We start from the raw sequence: 26963 nt of genomic DNA on the forward strand, positions 1-26963 counted from the left end.
ACATTTTCTCTTGCTGGGTGGAGGCTTTCCCATGCTTGGCACACAGATGCCAAGTCAGTGGCCAAAGCACTAGTTACAGAAATCCTCCCACATTGGGGTTTACCCAAGAAACTGCAAACTGATAATGGAACTCACTTTGTAAATACTTTATTACAAGAACTTTCTCAGTGGCTGCAGATTGATGTCCACCATTACTGTAAATACCATCCACACAGAGGAGGGATGGTGAAGTGTGTGAACTCCACCTTAAAATTAAAATTGGCAAAAACTTTAGACTCGGACTGATGAAGCTGTTTGGATGAGCAGTGACACCTATCTGCCTAACAAGAAAGAAGTCCAGCTGCCACGACTCAACTACCAGATAGTATTCAAGTATTGAAGACATAAAACAAGTGCAGTAGTATAGAAACCGTATTCACACATTTGAACTAGTGCTGGGCGGTATACCGGTTCATACCAAAAACATTTTTTATTTTTGTTATGATATGGATTTTTCTTATACCGCAAAACTGGTTTAAATTGCCTAAACAACGTTCGTAACGTGGGAAACTGTTTAAGGGGGACCTTTTTCACTGCTACACCGCTAAATGCATGCAACGGAGTACATGCATTAGTGGAGGTGTTGTGCGGGGGCTCTTTTTCACTGCTACACTGCTAAACAAGCATACAACAGAGTACATGCGGTAGTGTAGGTATTATGGAAGATAAAAAATTTATGTATTAGCATAACTGGACATAAAAGTAATTAACAGCTTCTAAAACATTAGATTTAGCTTAATTTATAGACATAACAAGCTAATTAGATATGTCAAGCAAATAGTTAAATAAAGACATTAGTTATACAGTAATCCCTCCTCCATCGTGGGGGTTGCGTTCCAGAGGCACCCGCTAAATAAGAAAATCCGCGAAGTAGAAACCATATGTTTATATGGTTATTTTTATAATGTCATGCTTGGGTCACAGATTTGCGCAGAAACACGGGAGGTTGTAGAGAGACAGGAGCTTTATTCAAACACTGCAAACAAACATTTGTCTCTTTTTCAAAAGTTTAAACTGTGCTCCATGACAAGACAGAGATGACAGTTCCGTCTCACAATTAAAAGAATGCAAACATATCTTCCTCTTCAAAGGAGTGCGCGTCAGGAGCAGATGTCACATAGATAGAGAAAAGCAAACAAATCAATAGGGCTGTTTGGCTTTTAAGTATGCGAAGCACCGCGGCACAAAGCTGTTGAAGGCGGCAGCTCACACCCCCTCCGTCAGGAGCAGACAAAGAGAGAGAGAGACAGAGAAAAACAAACAATCAAAAATCAATACGTGCCCTTCGAGCTTTTAAGTATGCGAAGCACCGTGCAGCATGTCGCTTCAGGAAGCAGCTGCACAAAAGATGGCAACGTGAAGATAATCTTTCAGCATTTTTAGACGAGCGTCTGTATCGTCTAGGTGTGCTAACAGCCCCCCTGCTCACACCCCCTACATCAGGATCAGAGAAAGTCAGCGCAAGAGAGAGAGAGAGAGAGAGAGAGAAAAGTATGTTGGGTAGCTTCTCAGCCATCTGCCAATAGCGTCCCTTGTATGAAATCAACTGGGCAAACCAACTGAGGAAGCATGTACCAGAAATTAAAAGACCCATTGTCCGCAGAAATCCGCGAACCAGCAAAAAATCCGCGATATATATTTAAATATGCTTACATATAAAATCCGCGATGGAGTGAAGCCGCGAAAGGCGAAGCGCGATATAGCGAGGGATTACTGTATTGCATTTTCTAGTTAAAGCTTGAAGGAAAATTACCAATATTGGGAAAGAAAGGATAGAAAAGGAAGAGAATGACATGTAGAAACTACCAGAGGACAAAAAATAAAGAATTAGTATATTCATGTACTAGTATAAATAAATATAGAAAAATATATAAGCACTTAATGCAAGTCAGGCATGCCATGCAAAGAATTAAAAGTACATGCCATATTTCTTTTTAATTAAAGCTTAGCTTTAAGCTACCAAAGTATAAACTAGCCTGCAAGCCAAGGAAAGGGAAGTGATAAGAGAAAAGCCCAAAAATGGAAGAAAGAACTTCTGCCCGGGCGAGGACCAATCAAAATAAGCAAAAACAGAAAGTAAAAATGAACAATAGACAGTAAAAATACAGAAGGCCAGCTGCAGGGAAAGTCAGGAGATAACGATTCCCATGAGAACTCGAGGTATCGGCTGAGCAGGTGCAGAGGGGAGTCAGAGAAAAGAGCAAATAAGCTAATTTGAGTGAGGTCGGAGTGATAAGAAATGAATCTCGATATCAACAGTGAGAATAAAGTGGAAATGTCGATTTTAATCTCGATATCAACAGCGAGAATAAAGTGGAAATGTCGACTTTAATCTCGATATCAACAGCGAGAATAAAGTGGAAATGTCGACTTTAATCTCGATATCAACAGCGAGAATAAAGTGGAAATGTCGACTTTAATCTCGACATATAGTATTTTTTTTTTCCTTCACCGTGGCCCTAATACACTTCCTTAGGGCTACACCACAAATAGCATTATACTCTGCAAGTTGCAGTTTTATTATTTATGTATATATCTTAGCTTGAAGCACGGTCCATATTAATGCAGTTTGCCTTAATGATGGTTCAGTTAGTAAAGATATCATCACCAAGTTGCACTTGTTTTATTTTATCTTTATTTGGTGAATACTGTACTGTGTAATGCACCTGGGCTTGAAGTCTTGAAGTAATAGTATTATTACTGGAAGTTGCACTATTATTTATTTTATGGTTATTATTTATTAGTTTAAATATTATGCAGTTTAATGATGGTAAAATTGTTTAAAAAGTCACTTTAACGTGTCAGTGGGCAGTGGGCGTCTTCCAGACGCTCTTAACACCTTCTATGCCAGGTTTGAGACACAGAACAATAAACCAGCATGGAAGACCATCCCCTCGTCAGACAATCAAGTTTTGTCCCTGTCTGCAGCTAGTGTGAGAAGGACTCTCACCAGGGTCAACCCACACAAAGCTGCTGGACCAGATAACATACCTGGACGTGTGCTCAGAGCTTGTGCTGACCAGCTGACTGATGTCCTAGTGGACATCTTCAACATCTCCCTGAGCCAAGCTGTTGTGCCACAATGTTTTAAAAACACCACTATCAGACCTGTCCCAAAGACAGCTACAGCCTCAGAACTCAATGACTACCGCCCAGTGGCACTCACTCCAATCATTATGAAGTGCTTTGAGCGGTTAGTTTTGAGTCACATAAAGAATCAGCTGCCCCCCAAACTGGACCCTCTACAGTTTGCATATCAATCAAATCGATCAACTGACGATGCAATTTCAATGGTATTCCACCTGATCCTGTCACATCTGGATCACCGCAAGGCACATGTAAGAATGCTGTTCATTGATTTCAGCTCAGCATTCAATACTATCATTCCCAGGCAGCTGATCAGTAAGCTGGATCTGCTCGGACTCAACACCTCCACCTGCAACTGGATTCTGGACTTTCTCACTGAAAGACCTCAAACAGTACAGATTGGGAATAAAAGATCTAACACCATCACACTGAGCAAAGGTGCCCCCCAGGGTTGTGTGTTGAGCCCGCTACTCTTCACGCTGTTGACCCATGATTGCACCTCCAACTCTGACACAAACCACATTATCAAGTTCGCCGATGACACTACAGTAGTGGGACTCATTGAGAACGACGATGATGCGGCGTACAGAGAAGAGGTGGAACGGTTGGCACTTTGGTGTAAAGACAATAATCTGTCTCTTAATGTTGAAAAGACAAAAGAGTTGATTGTTGACTTCAGGAAGACAAAGGCTGTCCATCTCCCACTCAACATTGATGGCGTCACAGTAGAGAGAGTGAAGAGCACCAAGTTCCTAGGTGTTCATATCACAGAGGACCTGTCCTGGACCAAAAACACCAACTATCTTACAAAAAGAGCCCAGCAGCATCTTTACTTCCTGCGACGACTGAAGAAGGCGCACCTCCCTAAACCCATACTTACCACCTTCTACAAAGGCACCATAGAGAGCGTCCTGACCAGCTGTATTATAGTCTGGTATGGAAAATGCCATGCCTCCGACCGCAAAGCCCTTCAGAGGATTGTGCGGACTGCTGAGTGCATCATTGGCAGCTCTCTACCCAGTCCGCAGGAGATCTACACCTCACGCTGCCTTCATAAAGCCACTAGCATCATGGCTGACCCCCACCACCCCTCCCACCACCAACTGTTTACTCCTCTTCCATCTGGAAGATGACTCTGCAGCATCAGGAGCAGGTCTGCGAGATTGTGCAATAGTTTCTTTCCCCAAGCAGTCCGGCTCCTGAACACCATGCTGCCCTCCTCCACACTGGACTCTTTACTCCACACACTCTCTGGATTACAAAATACTACTTAATACTGTATATGTTTTTTAGTTATATATATATCTTGTGTACTGCACCTTTTGACTCTGGAGGACGATATTTCGTCCCACTGTGTACTGTAAGTATATTGTTAGGATAACAATAAAGCTCTACTACTACTACTACTTAACAGAAAGCGTAGTTGGTTTACAAAATTTTTTTACTATTTATTCCTTTTCTAAGACCTGTTTAGTGCAATACAACAATTCTACATGCCTCTTTGGATGGTTGAAAATATGATGTCAACATTTTAGTTTAAGTTGTTTGCAAAATTTGTTCAATAAAAAGGTTCTATATTTTGACTGCAACTGTCATGCAATGTGATTCCTTCTCTTTATTAGTGCCCCCCTCCTTGAAAACTATCACTTTATGGGGCCATGCAAACCTGTATTAATACTTGTGTGCACATTCAAATGTTTTTTTGTACAATGTACAATTCTCATGACAGTGGAATCGGTTATTCTTAGCCAGTAACTGCAGTGGATAATGTGGTTAACATCCACTCATGCATGGGAAAAAAATACCGTCCAAAACCGTGAAACCGGGATAATTTTGAAAAATACCGTGACATAGAATTTTGGCCACACCGCCCAGCACTAATTTGAACATAATAATGGTCCATATCCGACCTTTTAAAAACAAAGTATCTCCAAACAACAGACAACTCCTTTTTTCGGGAAAAGGTCTTCTGTGTCATTATGTTCAACTTTATCATCTGCTACAGCTGCAGTTTCGGAATGTTCTCTGTCCATTTTCACCACTTAATACCTCCAATAGCACACGTATTCCGTTGCATGCATTTTTAGCGGTGTAGCAGTGAAACATGTCTCCCATTCCAAACGTTATGTTATTTAAACCGGTGTTGCAGTATTTGGGGCGGAATGGTGGCTCTGAGGCTAAGGATCTGAGCTGGTATCCAGAAGGTTGCCGTAACTGCCAAAAGAGATCCTACTCTGCCTTTTCCCTTGAGCAAGACCCTTAACCTGTAATTGCTCCAGGGGTGCTGTGCAATGGCTGACCCTGCGCTCTGACCTCAAGGGGTATGCAAAAATTAACAAATTCCTAATACAAGAAATTGTATAAGGAGAAATAAAGAACAAAATAAATAAATAAATAAATAAATAAATAACAGTTTTCGGTATGAACCAGTATACCTCCCAGCACTAATACACAGGAGCCGCCTCTCCGGGAGAATCTTCAGCAGGCCGACTGGCTTTTTATTTGGCTGCCGCACTGTAAACTGAGGCTCAACAACAACGCTCAAGAAAATCGGCTGTATCAGTAGCCAAAGCTGTTACCTCTGGAACTTTGAAATGAAGGTCATTTCAGACTAAAAAGGGGACTTTATCTGATGGTGACACCACAATTCACTTTTACTGTCTTTTATGGTCTTTTTAGAAATGTCCTTTGGTTTTGGTAAGCATTCATGCTAATCTTAAAGTGGATATGTTCACTGGCAGCCCAGTAACAGTCCTAGTCGGTCTCAAACCCACTTACTCCGACTCAGAGGAGCTGGAGCCTAACAGGGTGGCACTGGGCACAATGCAGGAAAAGAGCTTGGACAGAATACCAGTCTATCACGGGGTCCACTCGCTCGCACACCCACCCACACCAGGGCCATTTAAACAAACCAGCAGGGCTTTGAGAATGTGGAGGGGAAACTGGAGTACCAGAAAAAGGCCACAGAGACACCGGAAGAACCAGCAAAGACCACACAGACAGTAGGTGCTACTGGGCCACACGAGCCAAGGATATCAAGAAGATTTGAACTAAACAACTCACAGTTCTTAAATTAGCAACAACTAAACATACATATAAAAAACAAAGAAAGTAACAGGCTGATTTGAGCATTTTTTATTTTTGATCCACTCTCTACTGTTGAGTACATTTGAACATTCAATGTGAGGTAGTATTTGTGACTGCTGTTAAGTTAAGAAATTTGAACAATTTCTTTAAGTAGTTCACACTGATTATGACGGCCACTTTGCAGCTCTCGTGTACTTGACTTAAATCCGGTACCAGACTGTCTGTGTGGAGTTGTCCTGTCAACCATTTATATGTGCATACTATATCTTGTTACCAATTAACCAAATTCTTTAACAAGGGCTCGTCAACAAAGAAACATGGAAAGCAAAAGTTAGTTAAATAATAATTTCTTTACTTGACACTCCAGAACTCTATACAAAGACATTTAAATGATAAATCATTAAAACAAACGTCCTCATCATCCACCTTCACTCTGTATGCAGTCCCGTGCTCTTAAACATGTACCCAGGTAGTTTCCTTGCTCTACTAGAAGCCTTAAATTGTCTTGGTTAACATTTAAAGAAAGTCTCCTTGTATGGAGGGAACAAAAGCATCTCTATGGGAAAGGCTAGGTGTTGGAATTCAAATGTCACACCTTTGGTCGATGAGCTGTTAAAAGTGTGTGAAACAATTTAAGTTCTATCAAAAACACATTATATGTCACACCTCAACTGTCAGAAGCACAGCTTTTGGGACAGAGCTCTGTCCCTTCCACTGGAGGGGCCTCTCATTTTCACCGCTCAGTCATTTGCTGTTTGTAACAGGAATACCAGATTGCTAGAAGTGGACAAAATCTCCTTTAAAAGATTGTTGGAAGTCTTCTGTAGCACTATCACGTCTACGTTGCCCCTCTGTTAGATCCACTAGATTGGACACTCATTTCCACGGTTGGGCTTTTGCCAATACCACTTTTATCAATTTAAAGTTGAATTTACACTTACAATTTAAATTTTGCCCCAAACGCAGTCAATTGCTGTCCAGGAAAAAAATATCACATTTAAATGTTTTTATCCAGTGGCATTTTTTTCAGTTTGTATTTTGTTTTAAAGATGTAAAGCACGTGCACTTGCAATTCATATACATCTGAGCGATTATTATAAGGGGTTATTCTGAAAGCAGGGCCAGATGTGCCGCCGACCGAGTCTACGGGGCATTTAATGACGGCGCTCAGGGATCGAAACGAAAAGCATGCGGCTGCGCGTGCGTGAGACCGACGATAGACACGACGCACGAGTGAAACGGCGCTCAGAATGCAATTCGGTAACATTGATGCCTGCGTTAAATGAAAAGGCGTACTAATTTCAAGGAGCACCGATACTTTTATAGTAAAGTTTTATACTTCTCGCAGCACCGCAACTCGGAATAGGCTGCGAAAGAACGACTTGTACTGCAAATACTAGGAAAATGAAAAAAGCACAATCCATAAATGCAATCGACCCACGCGGTGTCGGACATATCCTAAATTTAGAAATTCCCACACTGACAGCTTTCTCTTACCTCACGCACTTCTTTCTCTCAGAAGTGAGAACACGTGTAAGGGAATGGAGAGCAGGACATCGGCATCTATCAGGTGTGGGCGGGGTCACGTCTCTTTCGTCGCATGTCAATGACGTCATTTTGTTTCGCTTTGTTTCCTTTTTCCGCGCGCAGAGCTGTCGCTTGACGTGTTCGGATTTCTTTCTTGCCACAAGAAGAAGCAAAGGAGCAGAAGGTAAGACAAGGGCCCGGAGGGGTCTTAGATTATTAATCGGTGCCTAACACCGCGTGAGGAGCTCAACTTTGGTCGCCTTTGCGCTGTTTTGCTGGCCGCACAGTCAGTTTGTTGAGTTTATCTTTAGCAGCGGCAGTCGCTCAGTTGTAGCTGCTGTGCTGTGGTCATTTTCTAACTGGTAGATGAGCTGTCGTGAAGAACTCGGAGTCCACTGGAGTTTGAATTTAGCGCTGGCCCTTTGAGTCGAGATTATTATTATAAACCTTAATATTTGTAGCTGCGTTTTCCAAAAGTTTCCACAGTTCAGCAGCTCTTAACTCAAAAATGGGATTCAACAAAGGCCTGACGCGCAGAAATGATTCCACAGACAAAATCTCTTCGTTTTTAAGTGTTTAGTTAAGTTTCAAAGTAAGACAGTTCACACAAAAAAGAAAATTTAAAATAGCAAAAAAAAAGGAAAAATTATAATAAGAAAAATTTAGTTCTAAGCTTAATCTTGTTACATCTTAAATCGTTACTAATCGCTTATAATTTCTGAACCATTTCAAAGCGGTCAGAAAACTGTATGCTTATCCCATTTCTGATTTGACAACGGGTCTTTCAAGTCCATGTTTACTGGGACCTGTTCTAAACACAACTGAGCTTATTATCACACTGTTTCTCAGTTATAGCAAGAAGGTTCTATCTCTTACTAACTTATAGGGGGAAAAGACTATACCATTGTCTATGACTATGGAAGAAATTATATTCTATTCAAATAAAGCAAACATTAATATGAGTTTAACTCAAAACTTTAACTTTCTATGATTGGCTCTTACAATATCATGTAAAGATTACAATTACATTTAACACATTACAACATGGTTTGAACAGAGCCAAGAGTCTTTTGGCCAGATAAGAGCATTGTTACATTGTATTGAAAAACTCAGCAGAAACTTCAAAAGACTTTGTTGGACAGTTATCTTATCTAAAGATATTGACCATACATTGTTCTCTTCTCTTGCTAAATGAATCTTAGCCTGAAAAGGTCTATTAATTTTTTTACATTTTAAGATGTCTCACTTAAAGGTTTCCCAGTGTTGTTATTTGTCCTGGTGTGTATATAAACAGAGTGAACTCCAGTTTCTCTATTACGCCTTGCCTGAAGAAGGAGCCGGAGTTGCCTCGAAAGCTTGCATATTTTAATCTTTTTAGTTAGCCAATAAAAGGGGTCATTTTGCTTCACTTTTCACTACAGTAATAGAAAACAAAGGTAAATTGGCAGGGGTACAGTAGAAGATATTACACAAAATACAAGCACAGATAATCTTAGTTGTAGCGGGGCTACATAGTTAGTGTTGTCAAATGTTAGTACTGAGTGCGTCTTGTTTCCATTGTCCCATTTGCTGTCTATTAGTGAATGCTGTCCCCGTAAAGGAGGACGGATGATGGAAGAAGACCACAGCCTCAAACCTGGGAAGCACCTGTTCACTATTTATCAATTACAGCCATCACAGGACTATTTAAGTAATCGGAGAGAAGTGGAGGAAGGAGAAAGAGAGAGGAGACCATTTTTTTAACCACAGATTCAACTTACCTGCTGCTTTTTCACATCGCGCCTTCACACCAGTTTGTTTTTCATTTTGCCGGACTGTCTTCCATGGACAAACACTAGGAAGAAGATTAATCGAGTCATAAGTTTTTCTCTACTATAGGCATAATAATAAAAACGATACATGGGGAATGTGGAGTAGGAAAAGAATCGCTTATTATGCGTAACAGGGATAGCAATTTCAATCGCCGTCTAATTGTCCTGTTGTATTCAGCACGGTAAGCAGGCATTTCCCTTTACGTCGTTCTGTGAGCGGATAGGCGTACGCAAAAAAAAATCGGAGGCTAATTAGTCAAAGTTTATCAACTCACCGAAACCGTTTCCAATCGCTGCATCGCAGGTTTCCCGCCGTCTTTTAGATCCCAGTATCTTCTTTGAAGGCTTGGCTCGTCCATTTGTATTTTGTGTGTGCTTAAAATTCCATGTTTTCTTTATACCAAGCAAAAAGTTCAGCTAGCAGAAGAGCGCCTGCGCTATAAACTTGATTCTGACTGGCTATTTACTCCGATAAACATGATTGGCTATTGGGCGTCACGGACATAGACATATATAGATAGACGCCGCATTCACTGTGTTGCCCAGTCGACATGTTACGTCAGCGCGTCCGCCATATTGCGAGTGGCAAAAGTGCTATTTAAACTAATACAGGTAGACGTGGAAACCGGGTTTTCTGATGATAAAACAATAACGTTTAAAACAGTATCGTTTACATACAACAGATTTTGGCGAATCGTTTAAATGCAATTATTTATATCAATTTATACACTAATAATGGCAATTATTAAATATATTATTGTTATTATTATTATTATTATTAAATAATTCCTCCCATATAAGTAACATTTCTGCCTTCTTCCATCTTCAAAACATTTCTAGACTTTGTCCTTTTCTTACCCAACACAGTATTGGTGGGAGCGGAGGATGCCATCATCTATATGCTACACCGATCCCTCTCCCACTTGGACAGAGGCAGTGGTGCTGTAAGAATTATGTTTCTGGACTTCTCTAGCGCCTTCAACACAATCCAACCTCTGCTCCTTAGGGACAAGCTGACAGAGATGGGAGTAGATTCATACCTAGTGGCATGGATCGTGGACTATCTTAAAGACAGACCTCAGTATGTGCGTCTTCAGAACTGCACGTCTGACATTGTGGTCAGCAACACAGGAGCGCCACAGGGGACTGTACTTTCTCCGGTCCTGTTCAGCCTATATACATCGGACTTCCAATACAACTCTGAGTCCTGCCACGTGCAAAAGTTCACTGATGACACTGCTATTGTGGGCTGCATCAGGAGTGGGCAGGAGGAGGAGTATAGGGACCTAATCAATGACTTTGTTAAATGGTGCGACTCAAACCACCTACACCTGAACACCAGTAAAATCAAGGAGCTGGTGGTGGATTTTAGGAGGCCCAGACCCCTCATGGAACGTCATCCACCACACGCCGAGGAATCACGGTGAGGTTGCTCCAGTTGCCGGGAAAATCAAACAGCTCACTTATCTCTAGTTCAGTCATCCGTATTCAGGACAGTTTTTATAACCGGACTCAAATTCACGATCTTTCATTCCGTATATCATTCATTTTTTGTTATTCGTGTTGTTTGTTATATGTTACAGCGGCAAAGGAGGGTTTTGTTGTATTTATATATGGTGGTGTCTCGCTGTTGATGTGGTAGAGGGATATTTATATTTGTATGTTTATCTTTCTATTTTTGCATTTGTCTTGTTTCATTTAATACATTTAATCAGCTTAATTTTACATACCTGCTTTTGTGTGTTTATATTTACACCATCGATTGTGGGGAAAAGTGTCATTTGTTTGAGGTACGGCTTGATAGTTAGATTCATATTCAGTAAATTATCCAGGCCACAGGTCTTGGAGGTGTAGCTGCCGGCTGGGTAAGGGGTCGGCCGTTACATAGTTTTTAAAGCTTTACAGTTATTTGAAGTTGAAATGGTCTTAACACACAATTTCACTTTGTTTTCAAATATAAGAAAGAAAGAGTTATGCTTGATAACATTGGATTTATGACTTTGAAATGTTGCCAATATAAGATGAATTAGATAATATTTTTGCACTTGATATCTTTTCAGCACATAAAAACCAAATGGGATAACCTTAAAAAATAAAGAGAACAACCCAGTAACCTTTCTTTTTGCAAACCTAGAAAACTGTTTCCAAAATATCAGAGTGTAGGAACAAGTGAAAAAATAAATTAACGCAGTTTAGGGGCAGGTATTACAAAAGGAGCAATCTGAGTCAATGTCTTTGTAAATTTGATTGTGTAGGGTGTGATAGGATAACATGTATGGAGTCCTTTAAATCCCATTTGTCTAACTATTTGTAAGTAAATATTTAAGTGGTGTAGTCTGCTCTTTCTTCCAGTGAGGCAGTATATGGAGAAAAATATTGCTTTGAAAAAGAGATCTCTTTCTTTAACAAGATGGGGACCTTCTTCTGACCTTCTCTATACTTCTCCATCAACACCCTCAGAGCAAAAATCACATCTGTGGTTCTCTTTCTTTGCATGAAACCATACTGCTGCTCACTAATCATCACCTCCTTTCTTAACCAAGCTTCCACTACTTAATCCCATAACTTCATGTCGTGCCTCATCAATTTTATCCTCCTGTAGTTACTACAGTCCTGCACACCCCCCTTATTCTTAAATATCAGCACCAGTACACTTCTTCTCCACTCCTCAGCATCCTCTCACTGTTCCAAGATTCCATTAAACAATCTGGTTAAAAACTCCACTGCCATCTCTCCTAAACACCTCCATGCTTCCACAGGTATGTCATCTGGACCAGCGGCCTTTCCATTCTTCATCCTCTTCATCGCTGTCCTTACTTCCTCCTTGCTAATCCTTTGCACTTCCTGATTCACTATCTCCACATCATCCAACCTCTTCTCTCTCTTGTTCTCTTCATTCATCAGCCTCTCAAAGTACTCTTTCCATCTTCTCATCACACTCTTCCTCACTTGTGAGTGCGTTTCTATCTTTATCCTTTTTCACCCTAACAGCACTGCTGTTCATCTTTCCCAGCTCTGTTTAGCTCACCGGTCCTTTTCTCCCTCCTTAGTGTCCAACCTCTCATACTGTTTTAGTTTGGGAAAATGGTTCAAAGGTTTTAACAGAAAATAAGCAGGCAAGAATCAGAGAGGAAAGGTCCAATACTTCAATTGTTTACTTGTTCAGATATAATATCAGTTACATACAATATAATAGCAATATACATGCAGATATAGGAATTGTACTATTGACTCACAGTAATACAGATATATATAAATTATACTATTGACTTACAGTAATATAGATATATGAATTATACTATACTTACAATAATATCAAAAGATATATGATTTATACTATTGACTTACAGTAATACAGATATGTGAATTATACTATACTTACAGTAATATCAAAAGACCCAGAGCCATCATCCTAGACCAGTAGACTGAGGGAGCCCGCGTGTCAGTCTCGTCAGAGGATCAACTCGTGAGCCTGGTCCAATACCGGGCGGTGTGCACGTTCCCCACGGTTGAGCTTCCGAAGAAACTGAGGGCGGAACCTTCCCTTATATACTAATTAAGTGTCCTTACCCAAAATGGCTTACGTGTAAGCAGTGTATACAGAAGTGATCAGTTTCAGCACACACCCTTCCACGGGACGCAGTATTGTTTTTCTTCTACTTGGCCCTCACTGAGATGGTGCCTAGTATCAGAAGACACACAATAACAAGCGTTGCTTGCAATGAAGCCCCTCGAAGTGAAAAACAAGTACATAGCCTTGACTGTATTCCCATAACATTCTGAAACTCTTTATGAGAAGCAAGTTTTTGCACATTCTTTCGCTATCATCCCAAACATTCCAATCTTTGTAGCTGGTTTTGCACTGAAGCGACCAACCCCCCCCTCTTACTCCTTTATTTCATCCCTTCTCCTGTTACAGAGAAAACCTTTTTTATTACACATACAACTCATCATACGCCTTTTCTTTAGCCTTCGCCACCTCTCTCTTCACCTTGTGCCTTATCTTTTTGTGCTCCTGTCCACTTTCTGCATCTCTCTGACTATCCCACTTCTTCTTTGCCATCCTCTTCCTCTATATACTTTCCTGTACTTCCCCATTCCACCACCAGGTTTCATTTTCCTCCCTCCTCTTTGCAGATGTCACGCCAAGCACCCTTTTTGCTGTCTCCCTTACTACATCTGCTGTAGTTTCCCAGCTGTCTGGTAACTCTTCACTGCCACCCAGTGCCTGTCTCACCTCCTCCCTAAACTCCACCTTGCAGTCTTACTTTTTCAACTTCCACCATTTGATCCTTGGCTCTGTCCTCACTCTCTTCCTCTTCTTGATCTCCACCGTCATCCTACAGACCACCATCCTATGCTGCTTAACTACACTTTCCTCTGCCACTACTTTGCAGTCTTCAATCTCCTTCAGATCAACTCGTCTGCATAGGATGTAATCTACATGTGGGCATCTACCTTCACTCTTGTACGTAACTCTATGTTCTTCCCTCTTCTTAAAATATGTATTCACCACAGCCATGTCCATCCATTTGGCAAAATCCACTAACCTCTGACCTTCTTAATTCCTCTCCTTGTCACCATACCTACCCATCACCTCTTCGTCTCCACTGTTCCCTTCACCAACATGTCCGTTGAAGTCCGCTCCAATCACTATTTTCTGTCCCTTGGGTACACTGTTCATCACTTCATCCAACTCACTCCAAAAATCTTCTTTCTCATCCATTGCACACCCAACTTGCGGTGCATATGCACTAACAACATTCATCATCACACCTCCAACTTCCAGCTTCATAATCATCACACTGTCTGACACTCTTTTCACCTCCAAGACACTCTTGACATGCTGTTCCTTCAGAATAACCCCTACTCCATTTCTCCTCCCATCCACACCATGATGGAACAATTTGAATCCACCTCCAATCCACATGGCCTTACTCCCCTTCCATTTAGTGTCTTGCACACACAATATATCAACCTTCCTTCTCTCCATTATATCTGCTAACTTTCTCCTCTTATACTGCCAACATTCAAAGTTCCTACCCTCAGTTCCACTCTCTTTACCTTCCTCCTCTCCTCCTGCTTCCAGACACGTCTTCCTTGTCTTCTTCTCCTTTGGCCAATTTCTGCCAGCACCCTGTTGGCTAACAGTACTGGTGGCGGTCGTTGTTAACCCGGGGCTCGACCGATCTGGTATGGAAATTTGTATTGTTGTCCGCATATTGATTTGGCAAAATTTTACACCGGATGCCCTTCCTGATGTAACCCTCCCCATTTATCTGGGCTTGGGACCAACACGAAGAAACACACTGGTTTGTGCATTCCCTATAGCTGAGTTATTCATCTGCAGAGAATAAACAGTTGAATTCTTAATTTTTCTTTTTTTTCTTGTCCAAAGAAGTTCACTGAATTAAATCTGTTTGCCCTTTTCCTTCCACCTTTTCCCTCATCTGTGCTTTCATTTATTTAAATCTCATCTGATGTTATTTGTAATTCTGACAGTTTTAATTATATATTATCTGATCAATTGTGGGAATCTTTTTGTGTTAGGACGTAGACACCATTTCCTCTTCTTCAGTCTTCTAATTTAGATAAATGACCGCCAAATAATCTCCCAGATTTCTCATTTTCATATTTCAAAAACTCATAATAACAAGTATAGGACTTTTGCATGGAGATCCTTTTTCAGGTGAACTCCAATTAATTGATTTAAATAATTTTTTCACCTTATTATCCATTAACAAAGAGTTATTCAGTTTCTAATGCAGAGCTCTTGGGATGTGGGAAAATCGAGACCAGAAAATATTAATACAGATAGCCTTCTGGTCAGTTAAAGGAGACACACAAGTAGAAGCTGACATGTTGTTCAGAGGGACACTACAGAAGTCAATGTGAGACCCCCTAGAACAGTCGCTGTGACTCCGTGTCTGAGCCTCAGCAGAAGGACATTTGTATCTCCAACATCAAGCCTCTCCATTAACGCTTTGAGTTAAACGTGTGCAGAATCAGATTTTAGTGTGTAACCTGTCTACCTCCTTATTTAACCCATTATTAATGTCTCCTCCTAAAATTAAAGGGCATTGGAGTATTCATTTATTATTGCTTATTATTTGGCTTGACACTTTTATTCAAGTTGACTTACAACATGTTTCATACAACTGGTTTTGTTTCTTTTGCTTTGAGCACAGCCAGGTGAGGAGACCTGCTCAGGTCCCACAGGACCAGTGGTGGGATTTGACCCCACAGCCTCAGGATTTAAACTCCAAAGCCTCTCCACCTATGCCATACTGCTGGACAAAACCAAACTGAATTTTTTTTCTCTTCTTTTGTTCCAGATCTGTAATTTTGTTTTGTTCCTCACGGAGCTGTTCTTTTCTTAACCTTGAATCATCCATCCATCCATTTTCCAACCTGCTGAATCCAAACACAGGGTCACGGGGGTCTGCCAGAGCCAATCCCAGCCAACATAGGGCACAAGGCAGAAACCAATCCCGGGCAGGGTGCCAACCCACCGCAGGACACACACAAACACACCCACACACCAAGCACACACTAGGGCCAATTTAGAATTGCCAGTGCACCTAAACTGCATGTGTTTGGACTGTGGGAGGAAACCAGAGCGCCCGGAGGAAACCCACGCAGACACGGGGAGAAAATGCAAACTCCACACAAGGAGGACCTGGGAAGCGAACCCGGGTCTCCTAACTGCGAGGCAGCAGTGCTACCCACTGCACCACCGTGCCGCCCACCTTGAATCACCGTTATTCATTATTTTTTTTTATTGCATTTCACTTCATTAGTCACAAAACAATATTTTTATTTTACACCCTCAGTTTTAATAGTGCTAATTTTTTCCTTTGAGGGAATCTGCTGGGAATCTTCTGATACCAGCATAGGAGAGACATCCCCACCCATAATTACAACAGCGCAAGTAAGCAGAGAGCTGAGGAGACTTCGTGCCATCAAAGCAGCGGGTCCAGATGGAGTATCGCCACGACTGCTGAAGGTCTGTGCATCGGAGTTGGGGGGTCCTCTACAGCACATCTTCAACCTGAGCCTGGAACAGGGGAGAGTCCCGAGGCTTTGGAAAACATCTTGTATCACCCCAGTCCCAAAGGTATCGCGTCCTAGTGAGCTGAATGACTTTCGGCCTGTTGCTCTGACATCACATGTGATGAAGACCATGGAGAGGCTGCTGCTTCACCACCTTAGGCCACAGGTTCAACACGCCCTTGACCCTCTGCAGTTTGCATATCAGGAGAAGGTGGGAGCAGAGGATGTCATCATCTACATGCTACACCGATCCCTCTCTCACTTGGACAGAGGCAGTGGTGCTGTAAGAATTATGTTTCTAGACTTCTCTAGCACCTTCAACACAATCCAACCTCTGCTCCTTAGGGACAAGCTGACAGAGATGAGATTAGATTCATACCTAGTGGCATGGATCGTGGACTATCTTAAAGACAGACCTCAGTATGTGCGTCTTGAGAACTACACATCTGACATTGTGGTCAGCAACACAGGAGCGCCACAAGGGACTGTACTTTCTCCGGTCCTGTTCAGCCTATATACATCGGACTTCCAATACAACTCGGAGTCCTGCCATGTGCAAAAGTTCACTGACGACACTGCTATCATGGGCTGCATCAGGAATGGGCTGGAGGAGGAGTATAGGGACCTAATCAATGACTTTGTTAAATGGTGCGACTCAAACCACCTACACCTGAACACCAGCAAAACCAAAGAGCTGGTGGTGGATTTTAGGAGGCCCAGACCCCTCATGGACCCCGTGATCATCAGAGGTGACTGTGTGAAGATGGTGCAGATCTATAAATATCTGGGAGTGCAGCTGGATGATAAATTAGACTGGACTGCCAATACTGATGCGCTATGCAAGAAAGGACAGAGCCGGTTATACTACCTTAGAAGGCTGGCGTCCTTCAACATCTGCAATAAGATGCTGCAGATGTTCTATCAGACAGTTGTGGCGAGCGCCCTCTTCTTCGCAGTGGTGTGCTGGGGAGGCAGCATTAAGAGGAAAGACGCCTCACGCCTGGACAAACTGGTGAGGAAGGCAGGCTCTATTGTTGGCATGGAGCTGGACAGTTTAACATCTGTGGCAGAGCGACGGGCGCTCAGCAGGCTCCTGTCAATCATGGAGAATCCACTGCATCCACTGAACAGGATCATCTCCAGACAGAAGAGCAGCTTCAGCGACAGACTGCTGTCACTGTCCTGCTCCACAGACCGATTGAGGAGATCGTTTCTCCCCCACACTATGCGACTCTTTAATTCCACCCGGGTGGGGTAAACGTTAATATTTAACATTATACATAGTTATTGTCTGTTTTTCACCTGTATTATTATCATTCTTTAATATTATTTATTGTATCAGTATGCTGCTGCTGGAGAATGTGAATTTCCCATTGGGATTAATAAAATCTATCTGTGAAAACGAAGATCATTAAAGTCATGTTGGAGTTGTGCTGTTCTTCTGACTTTAACTTTTCATGAGAAGGGTCCTCCTGTATAAAACTCGCTTAGAGTCCTAAATGGGAGTAAGACATTTCTCATGCAATAATCATGAATTACAACAGGTGAACTTGAATTGTAACAGATGGCGTGCAGATTGGCTTAATGTTACAGCAAGTTTCAACCATCCGTAATTCTGTATTGATGGAGTGACATAAATACCGTATTAACAGTAACACATTATGATCAAAATTTTATTTAAAAAAAAAATTAAGATTTTATTAAAAAAAACTAGAACCACTGAATTGTTAATATATTTTAAACTTGTTTACAATTCTTGTTCTCCATCACTGAAATTATCTTCTACCTCAGTCCATTTACATTACTTGAACTGAAATGCAAATTGTGCGCAATTCCACGAAGGTATTTGTCGAGTTCCATGTCTCCTGACAACAATTGCAAGCCTCTCTTCCCTCTGGATTTGTTCTTGCTGGTTGTCACTCCTTTGAAATTTATATCTGAGGTTTCAGTCCTTTGTTATGTCACTCCTATGACATGTCACTCCTTTGAATAGGACCGTCCGTACGTCTTATGCAGACTTTATGGTGTTGAAATTTTAGCGACTCCCAGCAGCAATTAATCAAACAACAAAACAGTCCTCACAAATTCAATTCTTCCACCTCAATGCACCACAAACCTTGGCTTCTCTAGTTTGGGCTTTAAATAGCCAGAGGACAGTCTCAATATTGGTGGTGATGTCATGGTGTATTCACCCCTTGGGAAATGGCTGCAGATTTAAAGGGACAACACTACAAATAATAATGAACAAATCTAATAGAAAGTCACATTAAAAATGTCAACAATTCTTAAATTATATTTAAAGAGAATATCAGCTTAATCCAGGGGATAAACCTCAGCTGTGCCATAAAAGTTCTAGCCAGGTATTACAAATTCTAAAACAGTGTTAACCCAACCAGAAAATAATTTTTGGGCTGTGCTGGAAGTGACATCTTGTGGAGTGTTACGATTGTCTCCATGCTAGAAAGACATTGAGAGGAGTGGAGAGGTAAGCTATGGCACAGGATCAGCTGGCAGGAGTAAGGGAGCGAGAACAAGCAGTAAGAAGAGGAGTGCTTCAGGTAGTGGTGCAGAGGGCAGGTGGAAGAGACAGGGACCAGTGTCCACTTAGACAGGACCACTGAAGCTGTCAGTCATCTTCTTAATATTTGCAATGGCAGTCAAACGTGACTCGATACGTGTTTGTGCTGAACGTGCTCTCTTCAGTGTCTCTTTCAGTTGGTCTCACTGTAATTGAGGTGTGTCATATCAATACATCACTGGCCAGGTCTCTTCAAAATGGTGGTCTTATTTTAGGTCCAGGCTTTGATCTGTTTTGACTTGACTTTTCATACTAGCAGCACAGGTTTGTTAGTGATTCAAAATGAAAGATCCTGAATTTGTAAACATTTTCCCTTCATTTCTTTGCTTGTCTCAGTTGGTTGGACTTTGTCCTTTACTCAATATCTGCCAAGAGCTTCTTAAGCAAGCACTGAGGATTCACAGCATTTCAAATCTCACATAAAATTGTGGTAGTTGTGTTTGTTTAAAAAAATACTCCTTATTTTTGATGAAGTTATTATTTCACTTTTATTTTGACAGATAAAAGGAGTCCACTTGCCAATTCCCATGGCCATGCAGTGTGGTGTACAATGACCTGCAGGCCAGGGCTGACCAAGTGAGAATTGAATATGAGAAGAGAAGAAGAGTTTCACACAGAGCATAGCCTCAGGCAAAGAAGATGACACCTTTGAAAGACTGGAGCATATTAAACAAGAGGACTGTGGATGGGGTTCACAAGTGGATTTGTGTGTGAAGGTGGAAGGCTGCGAAGGAAGAATTTGTGGATTTAAAGAGGAGGAGTCTGAGGGGGTGACTGTTGACTTTCAAACTGGGCATTCTGAAAGTTTCCCAGTTAGCCTTGAACTGCAAGACCACAAAACTAGGAATAGTTTCAAGCAAGATATCTGTGAAGAATCATATTCAAGTATACAGCCCACTAATGTGGGACAAGTGGCTACACAGCAGAATTCTATAGAAGTGAAGTCAGAGTTATCGGAATTTAAAGAGAAAGTGATCGATGGAAATGGGAGAGAAGGTGAAGAACAGCAGTCATCTGGGAGTGTTGGAATAAGTAAGTAATGTGTTTCAACACAAAAGAAAGTGAAAACTACGTATTTGAATGAATCTCAATAAAGGCCACCTGCTTAATGAACTGCCTTTCCTAACATAAGTCTGTGCTTTTAGTAGTGCGATATTTCAGTTCAATATGTGTAACAAAACAAAAGAATCACATCTTGGTAAGCAATTTGCATCTTCTCAATTATGCTCGGTTAAGAGGCAAGTGAGAACAGAAAAAGCAAAATTGTTACCTCTGATAAAATCTACTGGAGTTATTTTACTTAGGTTTCTAGAATGATCTTGTGCTCACAGCTTTGCAAGTTTTATTTTGATTGGCTGAATCACATTTAAGTTATCATATCTACAGGGTCCTATCTTCTCACAGACAGACGTTTATTCTGATAGTTGCTTCCTCAAGCTTGTAAGTCTGTACGAGTTGTGCCCAGCTCACAGCACTTTCATTACGGTGTGTTTAATGTAATATGAACGTACAGAATATGAGGGGAAAAAGTAAATGACTCATGATGCACGTGGGATTATAGCACATATGTAATATATCATGATATTATCACAGTAAAGATTATGAGGCAAAGCTTGGTCAAGATTACAGCTACACTGAAAAAATAGGCTTAGAAAGGGCAGTGAAAATCAGAAGGAGTTAGATGGCAACAGTGACCACTCGGGATGGAGGGGCTTGAACTTGAGTTTGTGTAAATCCTCATGAAAGCCAAAATTTGTCAGCTCCACTTGTCAGATCTTATTCTTATCCACATCTTGATATAGCAGACATGTTTTTAAGATGTTGGAGGAAGATGGGGATGTTGACTAGACACCAGGGGTCTCATGCATAATGCCATGCGTAGAACTCGCACTATAACATGGCGTAAGGACAAAAGCGGAAATGTGCGTACGCACAAAAAAATCCAGATGCATGAATCTGTGCATTTGCAAACTTCCACGTTCTTTCACTCCATAAATCCCGGTCAGCGTGAAAAGTAACGCACGTGCATGCGCCTGCTGTCACGCCCCAAACTCCTCCCAGAGTTACGCCTCTTTGAATATGTAAATTAATCTAAACAGCCCTTAAGCTCAGCTTTCTGTGAAAAGTCAATGGCAAAAGCACGGTGGGAAATAAAAGAACTTCGGCGAATACCAAGTGGAGGCAAAGAAAAATGTACTATTTGTTGGTTTAAACAGTGGGATAAACAACAAAAGGATGTTGATCGAGTGACATAGTGTCAGAGAAACTCGAAAGCTCAAGTTCAAAAAGTCGCACAGTGCTTGAAATAAAAAAAGAAGTTGTCAAATATCAAATTCGCCATGAAAAGGGGAGTCGTAGCCCACTGTCTGAGTGTCATATGAAAGCTATAGGGACATATAATAGGGACACAGTGGGAATAAAGCTCGAAATGTCAACTTTAATGTCAAATTTTCCACTTTAATCACAGTTTTATTTTGTCATTAAAGTAGAACATCATAAACTTCATCTTAAAATCATTTTAACTAAAGTAGCACGTTAAATGATTTGTATGTGTTCTTCTATGTGTGTGAATCACTCACTATGTGCTTCCGGGCTTTCTCTTCCTCCGACAGGACACAGAATCCATTACATTCGTGATATTACAGCTCTCTGAATAATTAAAATACTGAGATGTATACCTGATATCATTGTCATGATGATAGGAGTTAAAGCATGTCATTAAACATGGGAACACGGTGGCACAGTGATTGTTCATGTCTTACAGCAAGATGCTTGCTGCACTGTGCCTGACCGTCGATGAAATACTTTATTGCAGCGGTACTGTTTGTTTCAAACGTACTAACCCCCAATTCCTGTCCTCCTTTCTCCAAATACCCAATCTCCACACAATCAGCTCTGTAATAGACATTAAGCCATCTGTAATTTCAGAACGCCGATTTTTCAAAACTTTTAAGAAACATTGAAATATCTTTGTAGTATGTGTTTAATTATTCTATCCATCTATCCTTCCAGTGTTGCACCAGCCACAGCAAGAACACAGCGCGAGGCAGGAACAATCCGTGAACGGAGCGCCAGCTCCTCGCTAACGCTGTGGCACAATGTCCTCATATGTTTAATTATTAACAATATAGATTATTTAAAAGAAGTTAAAGTTTTATCTGTATAATATAATAAACATATTTTGCTGCCTTTCATTTTACAAATGATATCGTCATCATATATAAATATGCGCTTTATAAAGTGGCGCAGGTTGTGCAACACTAACTGTATCACAAGTTTACAGTGAGGTGATTGTACTTATAAGTACAAATAGTAGGAGCACTTGATGGACTGATTGAGTGCATTTATAGTTCTTGAGATTAAACTGTTTCTGAACCGTGAGGTCCGTACAGGAAAGGCTCTGAAGCGTTTGCCGTATGAGAGCAGTTCCCTGGACCATTATATTGTTACAGGTTAATTACAATCCGATACATTAAACTAATAAACAATATGTGGTTAATTTCAGTGTATTTATAAAGGTGCGTCAGGGATGTGGATCTGAAAAAGAAAGGGTAACCACACAGGAACAGTAGCACTGCTTTGATGCTGGGTCCCGCCATTTTGCAAAATTGAGTAGAGAAGTTGCGTACGCCAGGGTATGAGCTACCGTGAAAATGTGTGTGGCTTTACGCCAAGTTTAGGTTTTATACATTGTGATTTGAGCGTGGAAACGGGCTTACGCAACATTTTTATACGTACACACCATTTATACATGAGGCACCAGGAGAACATGCTGAGTCAAAACATAGAGGAAAGAGAAGGAATGGAGCCTCATTGTGATGCAGCATAAGTAACAAATATGCAACCCATTGGTTTTGATTCATTTTAAACCATTTAACTAAAATCTTTGTTTCATTTCAGATTTGAATGTAAACAGCACCTTCTCCCCATCTTCATTTGTTCAGACCTCTCCTCAGTGCAGACTACAGCATAAAGAAGACAAGGAGAGGATGAAGAAATCAACAAGAGGATCTGAGAATTTGACAGCAGCCTCTTTGCAGTTCACTTCTCTTCCCGTTGTGAGGCTAATGAGGCTAAAAGCCTTTAACACTAAAACACAAGATGTTCATGATATGGACCAGGAGGACTTTTCTTCAAAAAAACAATTAAAATATAAATCTGACAGTGAAGAGAAGTTGAATCATATGAGAACAAATCGATATGGCTGTTCTGAATGTGGCAAAATATTCACTTCTAATAGCCATCTCCAAAGACATAAAAGAATTCACACTGGAGAAAGACCATATGGCTGTTCTGAATGTGGCAGAAGATTCACCAACAATTTCACTCTTCTCAGGCACAGAAGAATTCATACTTGAGAAAAGCCATATTGGTGTTCTGAATGTGGCAAACAGTTCTCTAATTGTAATTCTCTTAAGAGGCACACAAGAATTCATACTGGAGAGAAGCCATATTGCTGCTCTGAATGTGGTAAAAGTTTTTCCCATAACTGGAGTCTCCTAATACATTCAAGAGTACATACTGGAGAAAACCGCTATGGCTGTTCTGAATGTGGCAAAAAGTACACTAACAACAGTGATCTTCAGATCCACATAAGAATTCATACCAGAGAGAAGCCATACATCTGTACGGAGTGTGGTAAAAGATTCACCTCTAATAAATCACTTCGGACACACGTGAGAACTCACACAGGAGAGAAGCCATATTGCTGTTCTGAATGTGGGAAACAATTCTGTGATTGTAGCTCTTTTAAGAGGCACAGAAGAATTCATACTGGAGAAAAGACCTATTGCTGTTCTGAATGTGGTAGAAGATTCACCTCTAAATGCAAACTTAAGAACCACCAGAGGACTCACACAGGAGAGAAACCATATTGCTGTTCTGAATGTGGTAAACTATTATCTTATTGTAGCTCTCTTAAGAGGCACAAAAGAATTCATACTGGAGAGAAGCCATATTGCTGTTCTGTATGTGGCAAACGATTCTCTGATGGCAGTACTCTTAAGTGGCACATAAGAATTCATACTGGAGAAAAGCCATATTACTGCTCTAAATGTGGCAAACAGTTTACTTTTAGTAGCAATCTTTGGCATCATGCAAAAAAACATACTGAGAGACAGCCATGTTGTTGTTCTGAGTGTGGCACATAACTCTCTGATGGTCGCTGTCTTAACAGGCTCAAAAGAATTCATACTGGAGAGAAGAAAAAAATACAACTTGCCGGTTCGACAGATGGATTAGGACCACACTGCAGCCAGAAAAACAGAAAATGAGGTGGTGTCACTGACCAACGACCAGAGTCCGCAAACAGAAAATTAGTTAGAAAGACAGTCTGACAGAGCTTGGGTGCTTGATGTTTCTTTCCAATGTGATTTACTAAGTGCTCGGTATGTGTGGAAGAAATTTACCGGCACTCCCCACACTGGGTGCCTCTTATAGGCAATAAAATGCAGGCAGAAGAAAAGCTTTAGTTATTCTACTTTATTATCTAAGTCTTACAAGAGGTGACCCTTAAAGGAGCGCAAGCACCTTATTAGCAAGTGTTACAAAAGGAGGGGTGCCTGTCGTGCTCTAGTTATACGCTTCATTAAACTGGTCACAATTCCAAGGAATTCACTGCATAATCGGAAAACGTTTAACATGATTGGTTACATCCAGTAGCTAACGGAGTGTGACAAAACCTTAATCTGATTGACAGTCCTGTTAACTTAGGAGTACGTGACTTTTAGATGTGTTAAAAGTACATGAACTCCTGCACGTCCATTCTGTTCTGAACCGTAGGTTTCCTTACTTTCCTTCTTGGTTCATAGACAGGAAGCTTAGCCTGAGCAGCACATTTTAAAAGATGACTTTTTTTCTTCTACCAAGGCTTGTTTTTTTTTCATTTTTGCTATAAAGTTACTTAAAAATGCCTTTTCTTAATAACTCAAAAACCTTTATCATAGTGAATATTAAAGTAATGGCTTCAGCCTTTAAGCATAACCTCTGTAGAAAAATGTGAGACTTAAACACAAACCCAGCAGATACTAAAGCTGGGTTCCTGTTAACAGTGCACCCACATCACGTACTTTGATCAAAGGTTCCAATTCAACTTCTACACATGGAAGACAGAAAATAACCAAATATCAAGAAATCTGAGCTGATTTACCGGTGGAATAAAACCACCAAGATTGTGCCGGTGGGTGCTGGGATCAACAGGCTTTATCAAAATCAATTTCCGGGCCTCTCTGGGATGCCTTATCGATTTACCTTCACTCCGTATGAACTTCAAAAGGATGCACTAGTAGGGACAATGCAAGTACTACACTGAGCCCTGGTAGCAAACCTAAAAGAACCGAAACGGTAGGAGTGCAAGAATCACAACAGAAGAACAACTCTTCAAGACTCGAGAGTGAGGTTCACTCCTCTCATGATAAGTAAGCAAACTAAACCAGTGCTGAGAAAAGATTATTTGAAAACAAATTCTGAAATAATCTGCCCAATGTGAACAGAGGCACTTAGAGAATGCTCATCACTCAGAATTGGAATATATTTAAAAGGAACCGATTCTCACATAAAGATATGCTAATAATAAGGGGAGACATTTGGAAAGAAGAGTCAAAGGGATCGAGGTACAGCAGACTGAGAGTGACGGTGAAAACCTGTGTGTCACACCAACTGTCCAAGGACCACAAGCGATGTTGACTCCAAATATTCAGGACAGCCAGAAATAGAAAACCTGCAAAAACACCAACAGGATCTTGACAGAACTTTAAAAAGAAGAAGGCATCTAAAGATCACACCCTGAAAGAAACGGAAAAAGACGCCATCAATAGAGGGCAAAGAAATTAAGGAACTCGAGGAAGAGCTGCTGGACCTTGTTGATGTGGACAAACACACAGCACTCTGTAGAAGAGAGAAGTGACCGAGAATATCATTAAACAACAACACCACACACGTAGAATTATAGGGGAGGACAACATAACTGACAGACGAGGGACATCACAGCAGTCAGCAGATCAGATCCTCTGCAGCGAAACTTGTCAGCCATAAAACAGCAGAGCAGAGGAATATCAGGGGATGGATAAACCAACAAAATGACATTCAGCCACCGATGACGAGATGAACTGAGGGTTAAAAACAAAACTCGGACAGAGGGAAGCCGTGTTTTTCTCGTTGTGAGATATTTTTTAGTTTTAATGTTTATTTAGTTTTGGTTTTTCACCATTTTCTATTTTTTTTTTAAGCATTTAACTTTTAGTTTTTGTTAAATATTATAATTTTCCTTTTTACTACTCACCATAAAGGTGCACTTGGACGCAGCTTTTCAAGTATAAACACAGAGTTGTCAAGTTGTGTCAAAGTCAAAATGAACTTTATTGTGATTAAAGGCGCTATATAGCGCCCGACCCGGCACAGACGGACACAGAGGCACGTGTAAAATCCAAACAAGACTTTTGTTTTTGTTCAGCTGGAGGGCACGTCTTCACTGAGAACCTCCCCAGCCACAACACAGTCCCAAAAGCACTTAACCCATGACACACAATCCTCCACATTGGCACCACCACCACTCCATCCAGGCAACCTCGTTCTCTTCCTCACGATTCTGGCCCCCATGTGGTGGATGCTGGCCCTTTTTATAGCCCACCCGTTGCTAATTGCACTTCCGGGCGGGGCTGTAGAGGTGTCCATGTTGGCGCCGGGATCCATGCAGCACCCCCTGGCAGCCACACTAGATCCCCACAGGGTTGTGGAGAACTCCATCTCCCATGGAACCCTGTGGGAAACTGTGGCACCATCGT

The 26963-nt window shown here is 41.1% G+C and overlaps 1 protein-coding gene and 1 pseudogene across 1 annotated transcript in view; one reads left to right on the forward strand and one right to left on the reverse strand.

Annotated features, from left to right (window-relative positions):
* The window catches only part of LOC114641603 (gastrula zinc finger protein XlCGF57.1-like), a 187792-nt gene extending 179993 nt beyond the window's left edge, over positions 1-7799 (reverse strand). The window contains exon 1 of the mRNA XM_051927458.1: positions 7711-7799. The gene's annotated coding sequence lies outside the window, so the exon portion shown is untranslated. The remainder of the gene's footprint in view (positions 1-7710) is intronic.
* A 39-nt stretch (positions 7800-7838) lies between these two features.
* Positions 7839-25778, forward strand: LOC114641786 (gastrula zinc finger protein XlCGF17.1-like; annotated as a pseudogene).
* Positions 25779-26963: the final 1185 nt, after the last annotated feature.

Source organism: Erpetoichthys calabaricus, chromosome 5 (assembly GCF_900747795.2).
Source record: "Erpetoichthys calabaricus chromosome 5, fErpCal1.3, whole genome shotgun sequence".
Classification (NCBI taxonomy): domain Eukaryota; kingdom Metazoa; phylum Chordata; class Cladistia; order Polypteriformes; family Polypteridae; genus Erpetoichthys; species Erpetoichthys calabaricus.